Raw genomic sequence first — 13,095 nt, forward strand, 5'->3', positions numbered from 1 at the left:
AAAGATTGCACTGGGTCGCTGCTGAGGTTCTGAGTCTCCCGCTTAGGGAGGGCGGTCAGGCGCTGGTGTGCCTACACACCCAGGTGGCGACTTTCCACCTTCAGGCCCTGCAGCGATACCTTTACGTTGAGCCTCCTCCGAGATGGTGTGCCCTGGCGATGTATTTCTTCCGCCAGGTGCACGGCCTGAATTATGACGTGCAGCTCCTGTTTGTCGATCTGAGGGGCCTCGGTGGCTCCTTGCAGGCATTGCCCATCTTTTACCAGGACCTGATCAAAGTCTGGAACGTGGTCGCCTCGCGACGCAGCTCTCCCCCGTCAGGAGTAGCGGCTATCGTCAGAGAGCAGCTGCTCAGGAATCCGCCCTTCCGTCCTTTTCAGTGGCTGGCAGAGAGGAGGGCTGTGGCTGCCGGGGTGACCAGGATCGGGGACATGCTGGGTGGCGGAGGACTGGGCTGGATGCTCCCGCAGGAGTCGCGGCCGATGTCATTCAAGACCTCAGGACAGGCGTGCTCGGCCCCGACGTTATACTGGGTCTCGAGGTGGCTCAGATGCGCGGTGGTCTTCTGTCTGAGCGTTCCCGTTTGGACAGAATTCCACATTGGCCCCCAAGCCCCGATCCCTCCCTCAGGAGCCGGTGCCCGGCAGTATGAGCTGCCTCGGGGAAATGCCCTCTGTGTCATTTAGCACGGCGCGGAGGAGCTTCCTGTACGGGCTGCTGTTGCACACCCTTCACTTCCTTGCCCTCGCCCCCCCAGCCCGGACACGCTCAGGCTGCCTTGTTGCCGTCCGGCGGCGAAGGCCCCCGATGGGGGGCCCTCTATGGAGGTGTCCTCCCGCTTTCCATCTGGGACTTGGGGTGGAGGGTATTGCACGCAGCAGCCCCCTATAATCATAGGATGTGTCGGTTCACGGACTCCCGGGATACCTGCCCTTTTTGCAGACTTGTGGAGTCCGTGGTCCATGTTTATATCGGGTGTTGTTGGCTGCACCCCCTTTTCAGTTATTTAAAAAAACCTTTTATTCCTATTTTGTTTGCACTTCAGCCCCACGCTCCTGATCTACAGACACCCGGTGCAGAGGGGGGGCTGGGAAGGAGGAGGACCTCCTCGTGAACCTGCTCCTGGGCTTGGTCAAGTTGGCCATTAATAGGTCCAGGCAGCGGGCGATCAAGGGGGGGTCGTCTGACCAGACTGTCTGCCCCTCTTCCGTGGCTATGTTCACAGCCGGGTGTCTCTGGAGAGGAAGCACCCAGTGTCTGCCAGCACCATCGAGGCCTTCCGTGCCCGGTGGGCACCACGGGGACTGGGGTGTTTTATCGACCCCTTTAGTCACATTTTGATTTAATGTTGGTAAGTTTCCTTTGCATTTTGTCTTTTGTTTTTGCAGTTTCCCTTTAAGGGGTTGCCTTTTACTTTGTGCCTTGATTTGTTAATTTAGTTTATTTGTTTTGTAACAAAAAGATTTACATCTTCTTCACCTTCCTAACCCTGCCGCTACATCTTGGTGTTCCCTGGACATCCACAGCATAGGTGGAGGCAGCCTGCTGACTGCTACGACCTTGACAGGTGGAGGGCCCCAGCCTGCTTTCGGGGTCCTGCTGTGTGGCAGTGACACCCTCTTTGGCCTGTGGGACTGGGGCTGCTGGGGCTACAGGAAGAGGGGATTCAGATGGGCCGGACACTCCCGGAGTCACCTTGGTGGACGGTCCTGCAGTATGGACCTGCTGATCCTCCTCATTTTGGGTGCCTGAGGGCCCCTGGCTGACTCCTTAAGGAGAAAGGAAAGATGAAGTGAGATCAAGCTGCCCTGCACCCCTCTCACGTTGATACTGCTGGAGGCCAACTATAGCGTCAGCGATGGAGTTCAGCCCGCGCAGCAGTGCAGGACCGACGTCCTGGACCAAGGTCTCCATGGCAGCCACTATCGTACCAGTGTTGACCTGTCGGCACTATTGCCTCAGACTGAAGGTGGATGGACTCCTCCATCGTGCCTTGAAACCTGAGGAGTGCAGCGGACATCCCTTCCTGATGTTCCCGAGCTTGCCTTTGTAGCTCCATGAACGAGTCCAGAGGCTCAGCATCTGACTTGGACTCAGCTAATTTCTGGCCTCCAGCAGTTCTCTTGAGTGCCAGAAACCTCAGAAGTCCCTGCCGTCACCTGTGTGGATCACCATGTGCTCACCAGGTTGTGATCCTGAGGCTACTCTAGAACTAGTTCTCACCGAGGTGTGTTTATCTGCATTGGTGGAGGATGTGGGTGAGCGCTGTGGCAGGTCTTCAATGAGGGTACCAGCAGATTCCTGTTCTAAGGTGTCTTCGTGCTTGAATCAAGGACCTGGGTTGTGGACTCCCTCTGCTGTTTCCCAGATCTACCTGCAAAAGCAAGGAGAGATAATTAGTGCATGGTAGTGGCCTGTGAAACAGGACACATCACTCACAGCACAGTTGTTTGATGGATGTTGCACTGCTGGATCCTCACTTGGTTGAGCACTGCTGACCTCACTGTCAGCACAAGAATGGTCCAGATCCTCGTCAGTCAGCTGGATGACTCTATTTTCAAAGTCCGTGAGGACCTTGATGTCGGGCATTCCTCCATCAGTCTGCAACCTCTCCCTCTTGTTGTGTGCCAGCTTATCCTGCATGAATTCAGGTAGAGTGTAAGCAGGATGCCTGCCAGGCCAAATGATAAATGCGCTTGGCGTGTGTGGGTGGTGAGTGGTGCCATGGATGGGATGAGGACAATGAAGGTGTGTGTGAGTGAATGGTGATGTCCTTTGAACTGGCAGTGAGTGAGATCCCTGTGGATGTATGATGGGTTTGAGTTGAGAGTGATGTTGAGTGTGTGAGTTGAGAGTGATGAGAAGGGTGACAGACTCTGGCAGAACGGAGGAGATCATTCATTCTCTTGCAGCACTGGGTGGCTGTCCTCTTTTGGAGGGCATTGGCATTGACCACTGCTGCCAACGCCTCCCAAGCGGGATTGGTGATGTTGCTGCCCCTCCTGTGGCCAGAGAGCAGCATAGAGGACATCACGGTGCACCTCCATAGGTCCAAAAGGCGTTCCAGGGACGCGTCACTGAATCGGGGGGGCTGCAGTCTTCTTGTCTTTTGGGGCCATGTCTTCTTAGCAGCAGTCCTGAGCTGGAAACACTGAGCAGTGTGCACGTGGCTGCACTCTAAATATGGTGCCCGGCATGATGAAGCAGCGAGGTGATGGCATGGCGGGCGAATGACAGTCCCCTTGCCATCGAAATGGCATGTTTCCCGGAGAAGCATGATTAATGAGGTGGAATTGGGATGATGCAACGTGAAAAGCCGCCATTGCGGCCAGCGGGTAAAACATTATTTTTTCCACTTGTTACCGCACTTAGTGCAAAACTGGGACGATTCCGCCCAAAGTCTATGAATAATTATTTTTCAAAATGGAAATAATAAAGAGCATGGTGAGAAAGTTAGACTTTGTGGAGAAAGTCAACAATGAAGACAATGATGTCAGATAGACAGTTTCTGCACTCTAATGGTCTATCATTCTATGACTCAAAACTCATGATCACAGCGGCTGTGCAAGAGTGGGCAGTTGGACCGCTAACATCCCAAGTTAGTCATTGCTAGTTAAACGTGAAACAAATGTATGTGTTAGCTATCTGATTTAACAACAGAAACCTCTTAGCCCAAGTCCAAGTTGTAAAATTACCAACCTTACTCAGTGGGGGCCACAAAAGATTACTTTTGTGGTGCAGTAAGAATTTGCCTCTTTGTAGTTGAGGTTCAGGTACCTTGTGGGGAAGTGCGAAGGGAACTCTGCTTCACAACTGTATCTGACCAGAACTTGTTTGATAATGGGACGTGCCATTGAGCAGAAAGTGTTCCATCCACCGGCCCTCTGCTTGATGTGCTAAAATTTCAGCTAAACAAAAAAATCTACCACACAGTGGACAAGGGCTGACATTTTAACATATTATCCATGATTTATGAAATGTACAAAATAAGTAGACATGAATTAAAACTGCATTTTAGAGCCATTCGTGAGGAACCTACATAAACACGCGAGGAAGAAAGGAATATGTTATGCTAATGGAGCCAGACAAAGTGGGAAGAGGTGAACATGGGCCAGTTGGGCTGAATAACCTATTTCTATGCTCTATATTCTCTGTAACTGATCCATCAGCTGCAAGAAATGAAACATGTTGTAGTGGCTTAGATACTGTAAATTAATCAGCTTATGTTTTAACATGATCAGAACATGATACTCAATGAAAGCTTAACTCTTAGCAAAGCAGACACTGCCAATGCAATGAAGGTACAATTTAAAGTGTGCATTTTGGGGCGACGTGAGCCAGAAGCTACAAAATGGGTTAAATTGATGAAACTTTGACCTGCAAAGCAAGAATAGACATTTAATAGTAACTTGAAATGGATGCTTATTGCTGACTGTTGCCTTAATTAAATGGCACAAATTTGCAATCTAATTTGCAAACATGCGGTGGGGGGGGTGGGGTGGGTGCAGGTGTGATGGTGAGGGGGTGGGGGTGGAGGCAGGACAGGAAGAAAACACAGAACGAGAAAAAATTAAGGACTATCATTTCACTAAACTGCCAAATTCTCGGCCAATATCCAGCATGAGCCCATTGACACCCGCAGCCTCCATGACTACATTTCCTCCTACTCTGTGCCGTGCTCAATCACTTTATTCATTCGCCCAGTTTCTCCAGCTCTATCACATCTTTTCTGATGATACTACCTGCCACGGCAGTGCTTCCTTGGGCAGAATTTTATATACCGTGAGCGGGCGCGTGCCTGACTCGCTCAGAGGTGAAATTGCACGAGGTGACGTCAGGCAAGTGTCTCGACCTCATCACGCACTCGCGCGATATTTCGGTCAGCGGGTGCACATGGATGTTAAGAGTTGCACCCGCCATCAATTAAAAGGCCACTTAAGGCCATTAAAAATGCAATTGACCAAGATTTCACATTGCCAGAGCGAGTTAGCACTCATCGCACGGGCAAAACGGGCAGGCAAACAGCTGACGTTTTGTAAAAACCTCACCCGAGGGCGAGATAAAAAGGATCTGCAGCATTGCCATTGTGAGTAGTGAGGAGTATTGGAGATAATTTGCTGCTGGTTGCTTATTGGTACTTGGCAGCTTCATCTACCTCTGTTCAGGGCTTCATTGTTAGCATTTCCAGGCTTCATTTCGGGTATTATTGGTGCCTCCAAGGCCCCCAGAGGATTCTGACTACGTGGACCCTTCCAGGCACCAGACAGCCTTGTTATCCTGGTAATGAGGATTGTGCTGTTCGCTGAAGGCACGTCCTCTGAGGAGGAAGAGATGGGCAGAAGGGAGAGGAGGCCAGGTGTTGCTATGCAGCTTCCAGGGCAGTGACCTGGTGGGAGGAGAGGCCCAGGCACAAGGGCCTCAGTGCCAGCAGGTAGTCCAAGGCGGAAGGGGCCGCAGAAGATGCCACTATCCTGCTGCCAGGGTTTACAGGCAGCAATACAGCTCCCTCAATATTTCTGAGGTGCAATGCCAAAGGAGGCTCCGCCTCTCCAGGGAGACCGTGAATTCTATTTGTCAAGATGATTGGGCCTCAGATCAGCTCCGACTGTGTGGGTGGACACCCCATGCCAGTGGCTCTGAAGGTCACAGTGCCCCTCAACTTCTATGCTTCCGGCTCTTTCCAGGGGTCAGTGGGGGATCTTTGTAGAGTGTCCCAATCAGCTGTCTACAGCTGCGTCAAGCTGGGGAAAGAAACTCTGTTCAGGTGGGTAATGACATTTATTCATTTCCGTATGGATGAGGCCTGCCAAGCTGAGCGAGCCAGAGAGTTTGCAGCGATTGCTGGGTTCCCCTGCACATAGGGCACAATCAACTGCACACATGTGGCCATCAAGGCACCAGCGGGTCAGCCGGGTGTCTTCGTTAACAGGAAGGGATTCCACTCCATGAACGTCCAGATAGTTTGTGACTACAGGACACAGATTCTGCGTCTGTGCAAGGTACCCCAATGACACTTATATCCTCAGATACCCTCAGGTGCTGAGGCTCTTCAGTGCTCCAGCCTGACTGGATGCTGGGTGACAAGATCTATCCATTGAAAAGGTGGCTTATGATGCCTCTCCGCCACCCAAGAACAGAGGCAGAGCATCGTTACAATAGGAGTCATGTCCCCAAAGGGCGGTGATAGAGAGGACCATAGGTCTTCTGAAGATGCACTTCCGATGCCTGGACCGTTCAGGGGGAGCTCTCCAATACCCCTCAGAGCGGGTGTCACTGATAGTGATTGCATGCTGCGCTCTCCACAATCTGGCACAGGCAAGGGGGGGACCCACTGGAGGAAGGGGATCTTGAGGCAGCTCCACAGGCCACCGAGGATGAATCCAGTAGTGAGTAGGAAGAGGAGCACGGTGAGGAGAGCGCTGAGGGTGTGGAGGCAGACCTCAGTAACGTCCAGGGAGGCAGGGACACCTAGGACGCCTTGATCCAGTGCTCCTTCAGCTCGGCTGCCAAAGATCTGCTTCCACCTCATGCCAGGGCTGCCGCCTCCATCCCGGGTGTCTGAAATGACCCTTTCCTTTGAACCCAAAGTCCACCCATTGCCTGGGCAATAAAGTTTAGAGCCATTCACGTCCAGCATTACATACTGGCGTACCCGGCACTGAAAAAAAAAAGTGAAGCATACTTGGGCCATTAAGACAAAAGCAAAATTTATATAATTTTGACACTCACAACAAACGAACATTATCATATCTGGTGTTAATGCCCACATCGGTAAACATACTAACAAGACATGGCAGAACAGGCATCTTGGTGCACCTCACCCCCGCCCCCTCCCCTCGCTGGCAACGGTAATGGAGGCAGCGCGCTGACTCTGCTGTCTTGTTGACCTTGATGACCTTAGTGGTCATCCTCTGGTCAGTGGAGGCTGTGCTGGCCCCACCTGGGAGGGGGGGGAGTAGCCATTGCCACAGCTGGCATCTCCCCAGTCATCGCAGCCTCATCGGACGCCACAGTCACTAACAGAGGGGCGGAGGAGTTGTTGCCGTCATCTAGAGCGGCCCTGAGAGATGCCCGAAGAGATGACAGGCAGCTCGTGCACCATGAGTTCGCTCTGGACCTCCCTGCTCGGCATTGATGGACGGGCACCTAGCTGGGATCCTGGGTTCCTCATCCATCTCCCACACTGGCACTGACCACCTGAGGTCATTAACTATGTGAGGGTTTGCAGGTCCGAGTGCAACCCCAGGGACTCCTGATTCTGTCCCTGGAGCTGCCTCTCCATGAGAGTCACCAATGGATGAGGTGCTTATGACCCACATGGACTCCTCCACAACAGAGATCATGGTACACATGCCCTCATAGATCTTCGTCAGATCCTCCCGTACATCCCGTTGGAAATCCAGCATCTGCCGCCTAATGGACGACTCCAGAGGCTCATCATCTGCCTTCGACTCAGCATTGTCCTGGTCTCCAGCAGTCCTCCCAACTGCCGGCGCCCTGGGCACTCTCTCACCTGCACCTCAAGCGAGCGTGAAGTGGCCTCACTGCTATGCACCAACATTCTAGCCACCGATCTAACACCCACTGAGGTGTTGGTATCTGCACTGGTGCCTGGTCCAGAGAGCGGATGTGACGCAGGTGAATCCAAAGCCCAGCAGTCCTCTGTCATCAAAGCTCTTCGGGGTCCTACATATGAATATGTGCTGGCGAATCTAAGGGAGAACAACGACATGTCATTAGTTTAAGTCATCACACTGTCACTGTGCATGTCAGGTGCCCTGGTGAGACAATGGAAATCTGCATCATGGTGCCATCGTCTTTCAATGATCAGTGGGGACTCCAGGTTTGAGGCTCCCGTTAACGATGAGACTACACAAGAATGTTTGCACAATCCGAAACTCTCACCTCTATGCACTGCACTCTTACCTTTGTCAGAGACCCCTGCCTCTCCAGGACTGGCTGACGGAGGTGGGTAGTGGCTCTCCAGCTCCAAAGTGTTCATTTCAAACCTTGTTATGATTAGGAGGTTTGAGTGGCCTCCACCTGTCCTTGAACTTTCTATGTGGTTATGGCTCCTCTTCTCCTGAAAGGACAGAGGAGCATTGATTAGTCCGCTCTGCACATGCAGCACCATTGCAGCCTGGCCAACCCCACCTGAGGAACACCAGGCAGGGCACATCCGAGTCGTGACCCTCGAGCCGCAAGCACTCAGTCCAAACAGCACAATTAGCTCTGGCGTCATTGACGGTTGGCACTCAGACTCTAACATCCCTCAGCTCCATGGGGGGAATGCCAGGCCTTAACGTTTCTCCACACTGATCCACGCCAACACGGTACTCACCCTTGCTGAACGCAGCAGTTCATTGACCCTTTTGCAACACTGCACCCACGTGTGCCTCACACCCTCATGGCAGCTGACCTCGACTGCCACCTCCTCCCAAGGTTTTTTTGGTCAGGCGTGGTGACCTCCTCCTCCTGCCATCCCTGGGAATGAGGGTGTCCCACCTGACACCCACCGTCTCCATGAGGACCGCGTGACACTCATCCAAGAAGCGAGGGCCCGAGTGCCCACCCAACCTGCCGCTGGTGAGGCCGTCACTCCAGACCGAAGAACGATTCTCCCCTGGCAGGCTCAGGAAGCTGCCTCTGCTGGTTTTAAACCGCCCACCGGGTTCCATTGGAGCCGGCGCCCGACAGGCCCCTTGCCCAGCCCTTCCCGACCATTTGGAAGACGTGTTTCACGCTGGGTGGGCCTCAGCTGACCAGCCAGTGTGAAATCGCAGCCGTGGGCCTGTTTCCCGACCTCTCCCGGGGCCCGCCGATCGCGCGTGCCCGACGAGAGGAAAATTCAGGCCCAGATCCACGGCAACGTGATTGACTCTTAACTGCCTTCCGAAATGGCCTAGCCAACGATTCAGCTTAAGGCCAATTAAAGGGAATGGACAACACACGTTGGGCTTTGCCAGTGATGTCCACATCGCACCAAAGTAAAAGAACAAAAGACTGCCCCAGGGGATCACACTGCTGGTCTCGCCGTTGGCAAACGGAACCCCTCAGAACCCCTGTTTGGTCCCAAAGCCCGGTGGGGTGAGAAAAATCCATCAATGCAAATTCTCTCTCCATAGATACTGCCTGAGCTGCTGAATTCCTAGATCTTCCCCTAAGTTAACTCTCCCTGTCCTTCTGACATTGAGAAGCAGGGATTGATCCAGTCACAGTGCAGCAGGGTGTGGGGGTGAGAATGGGGGGGGGTGAGAATGGGGGGGGGGTGTGGGAGTGAGAATGGGGGGGGGGGAATGAATGCAATGAGGACTCGAAACGTCGACTCTTTTCCTTCTCCACCGAGGCTGCCCAGAGCTGCTGAGTTTTTCCAGGTCGTTCTGGTTTTGAATGAATGCACCAGCGGCTGGAGTTTGCTGCTGAAAACCCTTTAGTGTCTCTCTCACACTCACACACACACACACACACAGAGCTCGCAGTGCTGGGTTCCGCCGCCAAACTCCAGCCCTCTTCCTGCCGCAGGAATCACATGAGAGGGTTTATTGGAGGGAGAGAAGCGGCGTCTGACGTGGGTGAAGGTCACAGAGAGGGAGAGAATCCCTCCCAGTCTCCCGGACCCGCTGCCCGGCCCGGCTCAGCCCAGTCCGCGAGCTGTAGGTGAGTGTTTGTCTTATACCGAATGTTATATGTAACCGGGGGAGTGAGGCGGGAGCGGATGTGTTGTGTTGTATGTTGTGTGTGTGTGTGTGAGAGAGGCCGCTCTCTCTCTCTCTCTCTCCCTCCTGTACCCAGTGGCCTGGTCAGTCCAGCAGCTGCTGGCGGGGGGAAGGTTAGTGAGGAGTTTTCCTGCAAAAAAAATCACCGGATCACTAAATTTAAGCAATTATAGAAATTTATCTTGCCAAAAAATAAGAAGCCTGGCGTTTCATTCCCCCCCCCCCTGTTTCTCTCATTCTGGCCGGTGTCCCTTTGTTTTCAGTGTTGCTCCCCCCCCCTTTTTCCCTTTATTTCTATCATTTCTACCGCTTAATGTTGACCTCAGCACAAAACAACAGCACCTGACTTAAAATCAAAACCAACCGAAATCTTCGCATGGGGTAAGGACGAAGCCTTATTGCTTTTTTTTTAAATCTCTCCCGTTTGCCCTTCCTTGTCCTTTAGTGTCATTGTCGTCCATTGCCCATTAGGCGCCTGTTTGTTTGGCCAGGACTGTGTATTTTTGTCTCTATGTTATTGGGACCCAGTTTATACTCTGCTCACTTCGGTCACTTAAACTCCCCAGGAACTCCTCAACTATCGAATGATCGTTTGCAAAGCAAGACCACTGGAAGAAGCGGCTTCATTCATGCGGTCATCTGACTCGATTTTCCATGTTGGCCACAGGTGGAAAAACTAGCCCTTTATTTAATTCTTCTACCTTTTTAATGAAGAAAAACAAAATAGAGGCAGCTTCTTTCCCATTGATGGTGGCTATCTGGGGCAGATTCCCAGAAAAGGGTTTTTTTTATTTTATTTTGGGCATCATTTAAAAGGGAACTGAACTGACATCTCTTGAGGGATTGGGGTTAGAGAAGTATTAATAGCATTATTCGGCCTCCACCCTCCCCCCCCCCCACTCCCCTTCCCCCCTCCCCTTCCCAGCCCAAATTTTAATGAGAGATCAGCGAAGGAATTTTTGCTTCAAAGAACAGTAGCTTGTGGTGGTGTATAAAGTTCACAAAATAATCACACATGGACTCTAGATAGAGCAGACTTGACCCAGATAACCTTCTTGCTTCAGACATTTTGATGTATCCAGGTGTATTGTGACAAAGCGTCCAAGCCAAAGAGAATGAATAAAGTTACAGTTGTTTAAGAAAGTGCAAATATAATCGCCTCTGTCAGCAATTAAAACTCTTAATTTCAACTCTGAAGTTTCATATGACTCGATGGGCCGAATGGCCTAATTTCTGCTCCTATGTCTTATGGTCTTATATGCCCATCTTCCTCCTTTTCCGCAAATACCATAGACACTCCTGAATCTTTAATGGTCACTCTCCGGTTTTTCTTGTTTGAAACCACTGCTTTATGATTGTCAGAATTTGTGATAGGTCCTCTCTGTCGTACTGTGCAATCTTGCAATCAGCATCGCATGTGGAGTAATAATCAACTTATTTTTAATAATGTACACATGAGAATGTTCCACTGCATCACTATGCCTGGATGTTCCTCACTCCCTGTTTGTATGAAAGTAGTCACTCCTTCAGAGACCGGAGGCTCTGAAGCTGCAGAATTTTTTTTGCATCACCCCTGAAACCTGAATAATTCAGCATTTATTTCCAGTGAAAAGTTTTCACTATTGCGACTAATGAGCTGCTGTTTCACCTTCCCTTTACTCCTCCTTGCCTCAAAACACTTGAAAACAAGATTTCCAACATGGTGAAAATGTTGTGTTCTCTACTATGTTGTCATCTGTCACATTCATGAGCTTAGTAAGAACTACACTGAGAGTGAGTGGTAAAGCATATGTTACATGAAACTTTATAATTGTCAGCAAGAGCTCATTTTTCAAACTCTCTTGAACTTAAACCCAGGTGCCAGAGGTGAACAAACAGTGTTCTAAACACATTTAGCAAACACAAGGTCAATTTTACTCCCTTGCTCTCCCACATCACCTTAACAGACAGGTCTCGTACGTTATTGTGCTCCTCCAGATTTTTCACAAACACTAGCATTCGTGGATAATATATGCCAAATGAGCCATAAGTGTATTTATCTGGGCAGTTTAGTTTGCTGGGTCATTTTCTTCAGCCATTTGTTTGTTACATATCCATGTTAATATTTGTCCAGCAGCAAAATTGTAGAAATACATTTCTATAGCAGTGCTGTCAATATTGTGACTTGGACCATATTCATGTTTCATTTTCCATACACTGATAAATTATAACTAAAACTGCTCACCTGTGACGTGGCAGATGATGTGTGCCAGCTTGACCAAATCCAGGAAGGAAATTTGGTCGCAATTTGTGTTTATTACTAGATGTCTCCATTGAATTCAGAAGTAATAAGTTCACCAAGACCTTTAGAGATTTTAAAAGTTAAATTAAAATATTTATTAACAAAATAAATGATTTCAAGCACATACATAAGACTACAATTACTACTATAATAACTCCTAAAATTCCTAATTAACCTGACCCCAGTTACACTCCCTTTAAGGCAATGGTCCAAAAGTAGATTTTAGATTTTAAACAGGTCCAGCAAGTTAACACAATACCCTGGACAGTGGAATTCCAAATGGCTTTTCTCCAGCTTCGGTTTCAGTAGACAGCAGGCTTATGCACAAATGCTGGAGGCTTCACCAAGGCTTTACACACACCCCTGTTAGATCTTGCCTGGCCTTCTGACACATGATCTTTCATTCTCCCTTTTATATGTTTCTCTTCTTTTAAGATGTAAATTCTATTGTTCCATCTATCTTTGAAACTGTATCTTCCTCGTTAAACATAAAAACTTTCATGCTGCCAATATTGCCAGTAATCTATGGGGAAAAATAAATATATTCCTTAGCCTTGCTTATCTGGCTAGTTGTAACCAGACTAAGGTCCCTTTGAAATCCAAATATCCCTTCATTTATCTAAAAATGCGAATTCCCGTCACCCTTTAAATGCTAAGCCAACATCCATGTTTACTCATTGAGTTAAGGAAGATAACTGGAGGCAAAATGGAGGATTTGACATTCAAAAATAGGAGAGACAATAGTGTCTAATGGAAGAAGTTCCAATCCAGAAGAGATGAATCATCAGAAAGGGTGCAAGGATGAATAGAGAAAGTTACTTGCGGTATCTTTGTAGTAACAGATATGAATGAGTTTGGGTATAATAATGACTACAAAGGGCTCTGAGTGATATCTGAGTCTATAGATATGCAAAAATCAATTAGTCTTGGAAATATGATTGTTTAGCTGTATCACAATGTTAAAATTCATTCTCTCAGAATCACAGAATCTTTACAGTGCAGGAAGAGGCCATTTGGCACATTGAGTCTGCACTAACTCTCTGAAAGAGCGTTCTACCTAGTCCCACTTCCTGGCCTTCTCACCGTAACCTTGCACAT

The 13,095-nt window shown here is 49.7% G+C and overlaps 1 protein-coding gene across 1 annotated transcript in view; it reads left to right on the forward strand.

The window, feature by feature from the left end:
- The first annotated feature begins 9,372 nt into the window (after positions 1-9,372).
- Positions 9,373-13,095, forward strand: part of nnt2 (nicotinamide nucleotide transhydrogenase 2) — an 82,964-nt gene continuing 79,241 nt past the window's right edge. The window contains exon 1 of the mRNA XM_078530245.1: positions 9,373-9,657. The gene's annotated coding sequence lies outside the window, so the exon portion shown is untranslated. The remainder of the gene's footprint in view (positions 9,658-13,095) is intronic.

The sequence above is a fragment of the Cetorhinus maximus genome, chromosome 26 (assembly GCF_964194155.1).
Source record: "Cetorhinus maximus chromosome 26, sCetMax3.hap1.1, whole genome shotgun sequence".
NCBI lineage: Eukaryota > Metazoa > Chordata > Chondrichthyes > Lamniformes > Cetorhinidae > Cetorhinus > Cetorhinus maximus.